Genomic DNA, 13,080 nt, shown 5'->3' with positions numbered 1-13,080 from the left:
CTAACATGTTGCTCACCATTCTCGTCCAGTCTGGGAGCGACGGACTGGTCCGATGTTTGTGGGTTCTAGTCGGTAAAAAAGGGGAACCATATGATGTTACTGTTTGACTCCTGTATCGTTCGCAGGTGATCGTCGATGGCAGATATAGCAGATACTTCAGTTCACTCATTGTCCACCAACCTGAGACATGGCAATGACATTTCATTCCCCCGCCAAAACTTATTATCAAATGTAATAGTACGTAATAACGTAAGTTTAATTAAGGAATAAATTATTGTTAACCAGTCTTGAAAGTACGCAATGAAAAATTAGAATAGTCACAAAATGGAGGGAAAATAACCCAGAATACAAACGACAAAATGAAGAAGTGTATCAGGTGTATCTCCTATAACAAGAAAGTTTAACAGCTGTTTATGAAAATAGACTTACAGGTTATCTATCTAACAGAAACACCCATTGATGAAGATGCAACTAAAGAACAGGGAAATAGAATAAACGCAATTTGGTAATTAACAAATTAACATGTTTACCTTGTGGATGTCGCCAACATGTGACAGCACAAGGCTCTAGTGGGCTTTGTTTCGTATTTTTGAGTTTTATGAGCAAAAGAGATTCGGCGTTACAGCCATTTCTACAGCTAAATCAATAACCAGTTTTTTAGCTACATTTGAAAGTGCGTCTTCAGCGTTTGTGAATAAAACGTAGAACTGTTTGTTTACTTACTATTTACTACAGTTTTGGGCTATTAAGCCACCGTATTCGAAGGCAAACGAGTTGAATTATGATGATTGTGTTGTCTGAAATGTGGGGGCACCATCGGTTATTCCAAATAATGTACAGGGAACAATGGGTGCGAAAATCTAGCTTGAGTCAACTAACGTTTTAGTAGTTTTTAAGTGATGACTCACTCTACTAAGCATCCATTTAGAAAAGAAATCTATGGCGTGCATTCTTTGGATGCAAATATGCACTACTCACTCAGCATAAACTGAAAAAAAGCAAAAACTAATGTAAAAATTAAAGCTTAATAGCATTTCTTAATGGGTTTACAAATGCGATATTATAGCTCATTATTGGATTAGCGCTCTCGATTTTTATGATTCTCAGCAAAATTCCGAGTTACTACGGTTTGTAAGCGCCCGATTGAGCTCTGAGAAACATGGCTACCTGCTACATCCAGCCATCATCGACAGGTCCCACCGTGAAGCAACCGTGGACCTTGGTGTGATATTAGAAGCGAAGTTTGTAATGTTTTGCCTGGCGCTACTCAGAACACACTCATGGTTAAGGCAAATGACTAATACCCACGTGCCCCAATTTCTATCGAGAGAAGAACATAATGCAATACGGCAGATCTATGGCTGAAGCAGGTAGTGCAACTAGCAATCTTACATACATGGTTTTCACATCCAACTCCACAATGGTAAACTCACTGCTTCTCAATCAATATGCTGAAAAACTAAAACAATATTTATTACATTTCAGGTGTTTACTGGAGTGTCAAATCTAATACGGAATAATCTGAATGATTTTGTTTTAAGCACACTCATGAACAAAATAAGAAAATGGATACTTAACAGAATTTTGTCAGTTATTCTGGATGAAATATCTGACGTGTGTATTTACATTCAGGTCTCCTCAGTTCTTCACTACGTCTCAGCTTTTGGTCAAATCCATGAAAGGGTTTTAAAAATCATGAAGATACTAAGAATTACAATGGAGCTATTGTTAGGGCTGCTGATCGACAGAATTCAGCGCTATCGCAAGTTGTGTCAAAGACCGTAGAATTTTTTTCCTCACTCTGAATTGTCTTACTACCGTTTTTCGAGTCAACCAGGAGAACTTGTGCTTTATATGGGGAAGTAAAGAAATGTCTTTGGATTTCTGCATTTCGTTTTGGGGGAACCCTTATATCGCAGTGCCTTGTACCACTTTTCAAGAAGATGGTATACCCAGACGAAAAGGTGAGGGAAGAAGTTCAAATTGCGTGACGGATTTAAAAGCATATGCGAAAGCATCATTCACGGCCGACATATGGATGAACTTGTAACTAAACGTTCTAAGCATATGCTATAGTCAACTTGGAAACAAAATTTAGAAGAATTCATTTTAAAATTTTGGAAAAATTGATGGGCTAGTTGCAAGATGATCCCATACTTATTATTTATGTAACTTTTAAATATTTACCATTTGGATGAAAACAAATATTGTTGGTTTTAACTTTCATTACAATCACTGTAAGACTACTATGGATTTTTTGTTTCTCCCTGTTTAATGTTACAACTAATTATTATTGGATTTATTTCCTGAGGAATGGTTCATAAATTTGTTGGAGTTTATTGTGAAATGGAATCTAGACTGCATACTGCGAAACACCATAACTCTTTGAAATTCTTTTAACTATTTCTGCATATACTTATAACCGCTCTTTTAATTGAGAACAACATTATCAGGCTTATTCTCATATAGGGGAGAGGTGATCGATAATATCGGAAATAATTAATAGCGTTGAAAAAGTTTTAATTAAAATTTTCGGTATATAATTATCGATATACAATTATCGATACATAATCATCAGAATAACGCCAGCAGCAAATTAGCGCTTCAGGGAAACCAAAGAGGGCTTAACGCAGCTACATTTGTTGCTAAATTTTACTGTATAAACCATGCGCGGGTGTTGTTAGTTCTCTTGTCTTGTTTTCTGCGCTCTGAATAAGTCTACGTAGCTGCGGCGTGCTATATAGCTGGCATTTCTGTGTGATATGCTACGGAAGGGAACAGGACAATTCTGTTAAACTGCAAGAAAATTGACTATTGTTAATTTATATGGGACAGACTTTTGCCGCACAGCAAATCGACGAAGTGCGGTTATATACGGCCTTAATTGAGAGAAGCTTCCCAGCTCTAAAATGTTAAAAACACTATTTATGTGGTTCAAAAATTGAGAAACGACTCTATCAGTTGACTGTTGTAATGGGGAAACCTCGGCTCCCCATTGTCGCCAATAAGGATTTTAGTGGAAGGACTGGACCTCAGGGTTTTGGATGGTCATTCACTATTTATAGCACACAAATTGATTTATTAATAAAAAATTCCATAATTAAAACAAACAATGAACCTTACATGCAAATATAAAGGTCCACTAAACTCAAACAAAGTTTTTAAAACTCGACAGTAAAAGCTTTCAGCTAGAGAAATGATGTTAATTTAAAGGAACTTAAAAATCTGTTTCAATAAGACCAATACCTTAACGAGAAGAGACCAGTACGTAACACATCATTTCACATGAACCAATTAATAACCGTCAACAAATAGAAGACGAAACTCATCTAATTCTACACCAAAATAAACAATTTGAAATGAAAAAAAGTGTAACCAGTATCACTCGATTCCAAATTACATTTATGCAAAGTTTAATAGTGACTGTAAATCAGCCCACAAGCTAAGTTAGGAGCACAGAGCTCTTGGTTGAACAGTGATAATAAGCAACAATATGGAAAAACAACTTGAAGTATGAAAAAAATTCAATTGGCACCTATAGAACGTATATGAACAAGTCTACAGTCTGATGGAACAGATATCAAAGAATATATCAACAGAAGAGCAGAAAACAGGGAAAATAAGAAACTAAATGCGTTCATTACAGAATAACTAAACACAACACGCAGCTAAGACATTCAACACTGATTTTGCACAAGACTGATGAATTTTACTGTCATACAGTTGAATGAAGCATAAACATATTTGTTAGAGAAAGGTCTTAAATACAACATTAACTAGAACAAATTATGAAATTCTGATGTCAGGCACAGACCCAGAACATAATGTAGTACAGAAAGAAAAAACACAGATAGAAATATAAATACAAAAATAAATCAAAGAACTGATAGTAAACATAGTAAATGGCTTCATTAGACACAACAAAACTAGAAGAATAAAGAGGAAAATGAAAAACAGGGTTTAACAATTAAATTCAAAGCAGAAAAAAACTGTATGAAAGCGGGCAATAGCTACAAAAGCAAGCACAAGTAACACTGTAGTGGTCTTGGATGTACAGGAATATATTAATAACGCAGTGGTGAAGTAAAAAAAATAATATTGGAAACTTAAATTCTGATCGACTATTGGATTCCAAATGAAGCTGAAAAAAAAACATGAAAAATTTCGAAACCTTTCGCTCTTACAGACACAGAGCAAAAACATAGCGCAAAAATTCAGTAGAACATATACTCATAATCCAGCCCAAAATACGTAAAGAAGAAAGCCCCTTGAGACTGGAACAGTTTAGCATCCTGATCACATTTCAAATCTTTGATTTTACTGACTATATTTTGCCTATTTATGCCGAATTATTATTTCGAAAAACAAAGAACTTTTTTATTTTATCGTGAAGAAACCTTGCTAACTTGTGATGTGCACTCTCCATACTGTTCACAATCGGACGTATCTGATGGTGAATTTTATGTATCTTAAACTGGGAACCAGATTTTGAGGCCTGTGGATTTATATTAATAAGCTGTTTCGTACGGTAAGGTTTAAGCAAATGGCAAGTCTAATTTCTTTTGTGGTCGTGACGGTCGGATCCTCATCTAGCTCCGAAACATTGTTCTCTTAATAAGTTGTAATGTTTTAGACATATACCTGTTCTGAGTGGCAACGATTACAGCATTACCTTCGTCAGATTTATTTATAAAGGCATTGTTTTCTTTTAGCTTGACATTAATACTTTTAATGTTTTTTATCACAATCGTATTGAGAGGAGTTTTGAATGGCATGTTTCTCAAAAATATTACACACATCATTAGCTACTTTTTTTGTCCAGAAGCATACATTTTCAAGCTATAGAGGCCTATTTTAAGATCTACCTTCATACTTCCCACAAAATTTTCGTCTGACAGGTTAGGTATTTCATTGTATTTAAGCCCTTTTCCCAACAAGGCAGTTTCTTATGGTGTGAAATCTATGTCAGTCTTATTCAGAATCCTGTTAAAAAATTTATGCTCAGACCTTTGAATAATACTAATAACAGGCTTTGTGCGGGGAAAAAACTTTTAAGTTTTGTTAGTTTCTTCTCTTGTCTTTTAGCAATACAATTCTTATGATTATCCCTCTTGTCATTAATAAAATCCCAAAATGCATCAATTTGAAAATTAAAATTTATGCGAAAAATTTTATTGAGCACAAGATAGAAAACGTAGGTCTGTTTCTGCCACCGTGGTACCTAAGACTATATCAAAATATAAAGACATAATAAGAAAATTAAAACACAGTTATGGGTATTAATTTTAATAATCGCTGCGAAGAAAATGGACTCTAACCAAATTACATTTACTCATATCTCAACATCAGACAGTGCATGAAGGATCCAAAAACTTTTCATTATCTAGTTCAAAAACTTATTTCCCATAAAATTAGTGCTTTATGCAAGAAAAAGGACGGATTAATTGAAGTGTTACTCGAAGGTCTGAAATTTTCAAGCATATTTCTAAGAACGATGGCCAACGAACACAATCACGCAGCAAAAATTTTTTCGATGACTTAAAGCTACATCATTTGAATTTAGTTATTTTTTTTTGTAGTCAGCTGTTCTGTAATTCGATTATTTCTGTTATAATGTCTCAAATGGGCATATGTTACTGTCTGAGGCCAATAGGCGACACAATTTGTTTCCTGTTTTCGTAGCAACAATGTGAGCCAGTGGGCCGCTCAATCTGAAGTTTCTTGCAAGATGTATGTTCCAAAGACTGGAACGTTCTTAATGTCAAATTTTTTACTTGAGCATTTCTGCTCTATACTTTGACTATTGCCTTCTCCCAGTGTAACTTTAAGTAGTTAACCTTTCTACCTTGACATGTTGCGTCTTGGCAAATGTTTCTGACAAATTTATTTTTCTATGCATTGTTTTATAGGACCTTTAAATTTTCATTCTGAGGAAGATATCGTTACACGTGTCGAAACGTAGGTAAATGTTTTGAACAACTATTTGCAACCGACTGGCTGTGTTATTCCTCCATCGAAACTTATATATGGTTACTGAAAGACAGCCATGTTCAAGACTGTAAAATTTTCAATATCTTTAAAGCTACAGAAGTTAACGTTTGCCAGTGGCTAAACATTCACAGTGAACGTCTCAATTAATAACTTCCCAACATTTCATGCAGTTTCAGAAAACGATGTCTCATAAGACAGCTTGAGTGATAGCCTTTCATCTGTATCCATTTTATTTACTGACTTACGGCGTCTTCATAGCTTTTTTTAGTGAAAATGTTTGTCAGAACATTCCATTCTCCCCAATTACACAGCGGACGAATACAGCATGAATACCTCATACATTGTCGTAATTGTGTAGTTATGTAATGAACAGTTTACTATTTTTCCAACAATTTTATTTGAATGTTGAGTGCAAAAAAACTGTTCTAATTTAAAACTGGTCATCGTACATGTTAACAGACACTTCTCTTAAGAAGAAATACATAATGATGAAACAATATTTAACGGCCGTTCGTTGTCATGTAACTTGAGCGCACTTGCGCAAGAATTCTAGCTTTTTTGTTTATGAACAAATCTTTATTTTTAATTATTGTGAACGATCTAAGAATGACGGAAAATTTATAACATTTCTTTATTTAAATATTGTTGTAATATATTAATTAAGTCCAGGAAGTGGTCATGTTCATTCAAATTAAGACCGTAAAACTTAAGACAGCCTACAGCCAATGGAAATGCAAACAGTATCGAAGTCAAGGGAATCAAGTGGAGACTGGTGGTTTTCGAGCGAAGAGCTCAAGGGAGCGATTCTGGACCCTTGGACGTTCATTCTGGAAGACAGCACAACTGCCTGTGGTATTGTGATTATCGATGGCGTGAGTGATAGGTTCTGTGACGTGAATAACCACTACCGTACTTTAAATTCTCATAGTATTTTGTATTTCTAGAGGTCTGAATGTGCTTCAGAGTAAGATTCTGACTTTTCCCGCTTGTATTACGGAGCTGAGGACAGACATAATATAATTTTCTACTCGTCATTTCGAATGTGTCAATTTGTAGATCATCATGTTGAACTCTGATCTATTTTAAGTTTATGCATATCTTTGATTATTTAGTTTGGGGACTTTGCTGCCGTTCTTGTAACTCTATCACCATCAATTTATGCATTTTATAAGATTATTTTTTGTCTGTACTTTAACTGCATATCGTAGGACCACTTCCCACTTATCTGAGATGTCCTTTCTTGAATAAACATTATTCAATTTAATTCTCTAACGTCTACATCAATTACAAACGTTTTAATAGAGTCCGTGTTACTAAATTATTCATTTAACTTTTATTTTATATTTTATTGACTGGCAATTCTAGCCAATGGATAGACTGTTTGACCGCAGGATCACTGTTACAACTATTATTTACAGCAAATTAGCTGCACGGCTAGACTCCATGGATACATCGAGCTATTAACATCAAGCAGAGCTGTGCATAGCCCAAGTGCCTAAAGTACGACAAACCACGGGTAAAGACGTAGTTGGTATGGAATACTGTTTAGAAGAGCAATTATACTAGCAGCAGCCGTTAGGTACCGTCGCAGCCGGCATCAACACGGTGTTACGCATGGCGGTTGGGTCAAACAGCAACAGAGGTTACACCCAACTCTACTCAGGTATTCTGATTCTTTCCCGTTCCATTCACAGATAGCGCACGGTAATAATGACTGTTTAAATGCCTCGGTGCGAGCTGTAATTAATCTAATTTTGTACTCACGATGCCTACGGAGCGATACGTAAAGTGTTGTAGTATGAGTATATTCCGAGGCTAGAGCCACCATTTAATTCCATTTCTTGATCCCTTTTAGTATTCTTTGCGCGATAGTTTCCGTCTATCTTCAAGAGTCTACCACTCTTGGTGGCCACCAAGAGCTGTTGCATAAAGATTTTATTCACAGATCCAGTAATATGGCTCCTTCCGTGTATAGCGATTTTACGACTATGACGTGTAGGGCCTGAAGATGGCATCAATGTAATGCCGAAACTGTTAGCACATAAGAAGTTCATAAAATAAATTTCTACAATACATACTGCTGTTGCTAAATTATTGCATCAAGAAATGTATCAAATCTTGTCCGTGTGCACATCACGTCTGATCTGAGTTAATCAGGAGCTTTTGAAGATAATCACCATCTTTTTTATAAGGAGATGACTGTCTTCCGCAAGCAAAGTCTGTCACCTTTATTGTAGCGTTCAGGTTTGCTATTGGTCGGATGACATGTGGAGAGCGCAATTCGAATGAGCAACTACGAGAAATCCCTCCACCATCCGTCACCAGTTAAAGGGCTGAAGAAAGTGCTGAAGGAGAAGGCATCTCCGAAGAACATATGTCTCCTTAAGACTTACTTTTTTTTTGTTTTGTTTCTTTGAAGAGACATCGCCTCAAGTGCTCATCTCCTAGTAACACTGTGAAAAACCACTTTATCTACTTACACTGAAGCGCCAAAGAAACTGGCAGAGGTCTGCGTTTCCAAGTACAGAGATACGTAAACAGGCAGAAGACGGCGCTGCGGTCGGCAACGTCTGTGTAAGACAACAAGTGTCTGGCGCAGTTGTTAGATCGGTTACTGCTGCTACAATGGCAGGTTATCAAGATTTAAGTGAGTCTGAACGTGGTATCATAGTCGCCGCACAAGCGATGGGACACAGCATCTCCGGGGTAGCCATGAAGTGGGAATTTTCCCGTACGACCATTTCACGAGTGCACCGTGAATATCAGGAACCGGTAAAACATCAAATCCCCAAAAGCGATGCGGCCGGAAAAAGATCCTGCAAGAACGGGACCAACAACGACTGAAGAGAATTGTTCAACGTTGTAGAAGTGCAACTATTCCGCAAACTGGTGCAGATTTCAATGCTGGGCCATCAACAAGTGTCAGCGTGCGAATCATTAAAATAAACATCATCAATATGGGTTCGTGTACCCTTTATGGCTGCGCGACACAAAGCTTGACGCCTTGCCTCGACCTGTCAACACCGACGTTGGACTGTCGATGACTGAAAACGTGTGACCTGGTCGGACAAGTCTGGTTTCAAATTATATCGAGCGGATGGACGTGTACGGGTATGGAGAAAACCTCTTGAATCCATGGAGCCGGCCGGTGTGGCCGTGCGGTTAAAAGCGCTTCAGTCTGGAACCGCGTGACCGCTACGGTAGCAGGTTCGAATCCTGCCTCGGGCATGGATGTGTGTGATGTCCTTAGTTAGGTTTAATTAGTTCTAAGTTCTAGGCGACTGATGACCTCAGAAGTTAAGTCGCATCGTGCTCAGAGCCATTTGAACCATTTTTTGAATCCACGGATGCTGCATGTCAGCAGGGGGCTGTTCAAACGGGTGGTCGCTCTTTAATGGTGCGGGGCGTGTGGAGTTGGAGTGATATGGGGCCCATGGTACGTCTAGATACGTGCCTCACAGGTGACACGCACATAAGCATCCTGTCCGATCACCTGCATCCATTCATGTCGTTTGTGCATTCCGACGGACTTGGGCAATTCCACGCGTCCACAATTGCTATAGAGTGTCTCCAGGAACACTCTTCTGAGTTTAAACACTTCCGCTGGCCACCAAACTTCCAGACATGAACATTACTGAACGTATCTGGGGTACCTTGCAACGTACTGTTCAAAAGAGATCTCCACCCCCTCGTACTCTTACGGATTTGTAGATAGCCCTTCAGGATTCATGGTTTCACTTCCCTCCACCACTACTTCAGACCTTAGTAGAGTCCATGCCATGTAGTGTAGTGGCACTTCTACGTGCTCGTGGGGGCCCTACACGATATTAGGCAGGTGTACCAGTTTCTTTGTCTCTTCTGTGTTAATTATTGGGGCATTTCCGTCTCTTCTTTTATTTTAGAGGGCCAGTAAATTGATGAGCGAAAGAGGATTTTAGTATTCTGGAAGTTTATCTCCGGGCAATAATGAATTTGATTATTTTAGAAAGCTTGAATTTTAACTCGGTTGTGACGTGGTCTGTAAACCAAGAAGTCATATTCTAGCCATGTGATGCTTACCTAATCACTTCGCATCTCTAATTCAATCGTTCGTGAGTGTACTGGACGTGGACTTTCGACCATACCCTAACTTAGAAATTGGACATTATGTTCATAAGGAAATATATCCGCCGGCCGCAGTGGCCGTGCGGTTAAAGGCGCTGCAGTCTGGAACCGCAAGACCGCAACGGTCGCAGGTTCGAATCCTGCCTCGGGCATGGATGTTTGTGATGTCCTTAGGTTAGTTAGGTTTAACTAGTTCTAAGTTCTGGGGGACTAATGACCTCAGCAGTTGAGTCCCATAGTGCTCAGGGCCATTTTTGAAATATATCCTTACGATCCAGACTTACGGCGAATATATTTCCGATGCTTAAAATAACAACTCCACTCCCGGATTTGAATTTGGGTGTGTAGTTTCGACCGTCTGTAATGAACTTATCATTATACAATTGTTCTTCTTCTAACAGCTTGTTAATTCCAAGAATTATTCATTTTTGTTAGCCATTTCGATATCAACTTCTACAACCGATCGTTATTGAAAAATGCTGTCACTGAGATCCTTACGTATGAATTTTATGACACACAACTTTCACGACACGCGTCCTGCAGCTGACGGTTTTCGTCACGCCCACGTGTGGCGCTCCGCTCCTGTATCGGCAATCTTTACTGCCAGCATGACACGTGCGGCAGCAGCTGCATAATGGCGTGTAAAACATCTCCCGGTGCTTGAACACGACAACCTACATGGCCATGTTTTACTCCCCTCGTTTGCCAGTTAAAACGTTGAAGCCAAAATATGGCCATGACCTAAACGAAACAAAAAGAAGCAAACAGAACAAAGCTGACACTTGACAATATCTGCTGCAGTAGGATAAGTGCGGCAGCCTGCGATTCCGCACTGCCAAAACCTGTACTAGTGTGTTGTATTAAATTTTAAACTTCGTTTAATTTCTTACAATGTAATTTTATCTCTAACGATCGAGGGTAGGATGGCAGCAGCACAGTATTCCACTCTTCACTAAAATGAGTGTTACAGTATGCTGATAAAATATAAATTATTCGTAAGTGTGTCATATATCGTTACTTTTGAAGTTATTTAAAAGTTAAGTTTCACTGATGATAGAAAAAGTCTTGAAAATGTTAAACGTAACTCAGATTTCGCCGCCTGAATAGGAAGCTTCCTCAGTTAAGAAAGAATGAGACTGGAAGAGCGTATGTCGATTGATTTTGTGACTTTTTTTCTGTTTTGAATCATCAGTTTTCTGAGTGCTTTGATAAGGCCCGCCATTAACTCTCGTCTAGTGCCAACCTGTTTACCTCAGAGTTTCATTTGCACCCTTTTTCCTCATTTGATGGATGTATTTCAGTCTGTTTTTACCCTCTACAGTTTCCTACAGTTATTCGCTGACCTCTTAACACAAGTGCTAATATCTTGCCCCATTTTTTTTCGTTTCATTTTTTTTCATGTGTTAGACGTTCTTCACTCCAGACATGCATTTACGTCCGAAAAATATAGGCACTGCAACCGAAGGAACCTTGCACTTTACTTCTGGACAACGCAGACACTGCAATATCGTAGTTATCCGCCGAAACAGGGCAAGCGACTTTCACTTATAATGTCTCCCCTGTACGGGAGTATACATAATCAATGTACGAGTCACGTTGTAGACACATGGTTAACGACATATGAAAGTTATTGTTCTAGCTGTGAGTAGTACTCGGACAGCCTAGCGGTAAAATAGCCGATCCTCTGTAATAAAAAGAAAAATTGAGTGAAATATTCAACGATCAGCTTGAACAGGCGTCATGTGACATCAGCCAGGACCGAAGGACAAGGAAAAAAAAACAAAGAAAAGAAAGACAAAAAATGGTAAAGCGACCGCTTATGATAAGCGGAAAATCCGGGATCGTGTCCCGGTCTCGCACAAATTTTCATTGTCATCATTTCATTATACAACTGATCGTTGTTTATATCCATAACTGCGAATTTATTTCATATATTCATAAAAGTTCAAACCATTATTTTACTGTAATTTAAATCGCTAAGTGGACTGCAGAGAATTAGAAAAGGTTTTGAGCAAACCTTAGTTAACCAAAATGGCAATAATCAAATTAAAACTGTCATCGTTATTTTCTAACAGCTTCACTATTTTGTTGTATTCGTTGTTGTTAACTTGTTGTTCTGAACGTTACTAATTTGTATGGAGTACGAAATGTTTTGCAGATTCTAAGAAGAGTAACAGTCTGATGTGTTACGTGAGGGAGGCGTTATCAAGATATCAGAGTTTTACATCATGTTTATGTGTCCAGTCAGCAAATTCAATGTGACAAAGTCGCTCCAGTTCGCGTCATATCTAATTTAGTCGTTGTGAAAATGATCATGAACTGTGCATTCGCACATGATTTGTTTCTTCCACGTCGCCTTTACTGCGGATAAGATTAATTGTGGCAGTATTGTATTGACCATCTATGTTACACTTAATAGCCTACGGTATATAACTGATCCGACAATATCTGAAGTTCCTATCCACTGTATACCGTACTTTAACTGTGTTAATTTAAAACATCCACTCGACTTTTTCATTGCCTGGTGTTTATATGTGGTAATTCCATTCGCTATAGAACATGTAAACGTCATACGTTTTTCCCTTGTTGGGGCGTCAATTATAACATAGTTTTATATGAAATCATTGACACTATTTGACAGTACGTTTTCGTTATTTATTGATGTCATTATCGGGATTTCAGCTGTAGAACTATTCAAGTGCAAAGATCAAAAGTAAACGTTAAATATCAGACGTGTCTGAACGACATGTTGTCATCGAAACATTTCGACACGGCATTTATAATTAGAACGTCAAGAGGTAAGCCAATGATACTGTGATGTACTTGTCAACCAAATTACAATCAGAAAGTATCGAAAATTCCATCCTCAATGATGAAATTTCTACATAAGATTTTCTTGTTCTCAGAGTCGTATTCTTTAAGTTTCTGAAAGCTGCACAGAACTATTACATAAGATGTTGATAAATTATTCAATGAAAAACGCAC

Source organism: Schistocerca piceifrons, chromosome 2 (assembly GCF_021461385.2).
Source record: "Schistocerca piceifrons isolate TAMUIC-IGC-003096 chromosome 2, iqSchPice1.1, whole genome shotgun sequence".
NCBI classification, from domain to species: Eukaryota; Metazoa; Arthropoda; class Insecta; order Orthoptera; family Acrididae; genus Schistocerca; species Schistocerca piceifrons.
Note: the sequence above shows the minus strand (reverse complement) of the source record.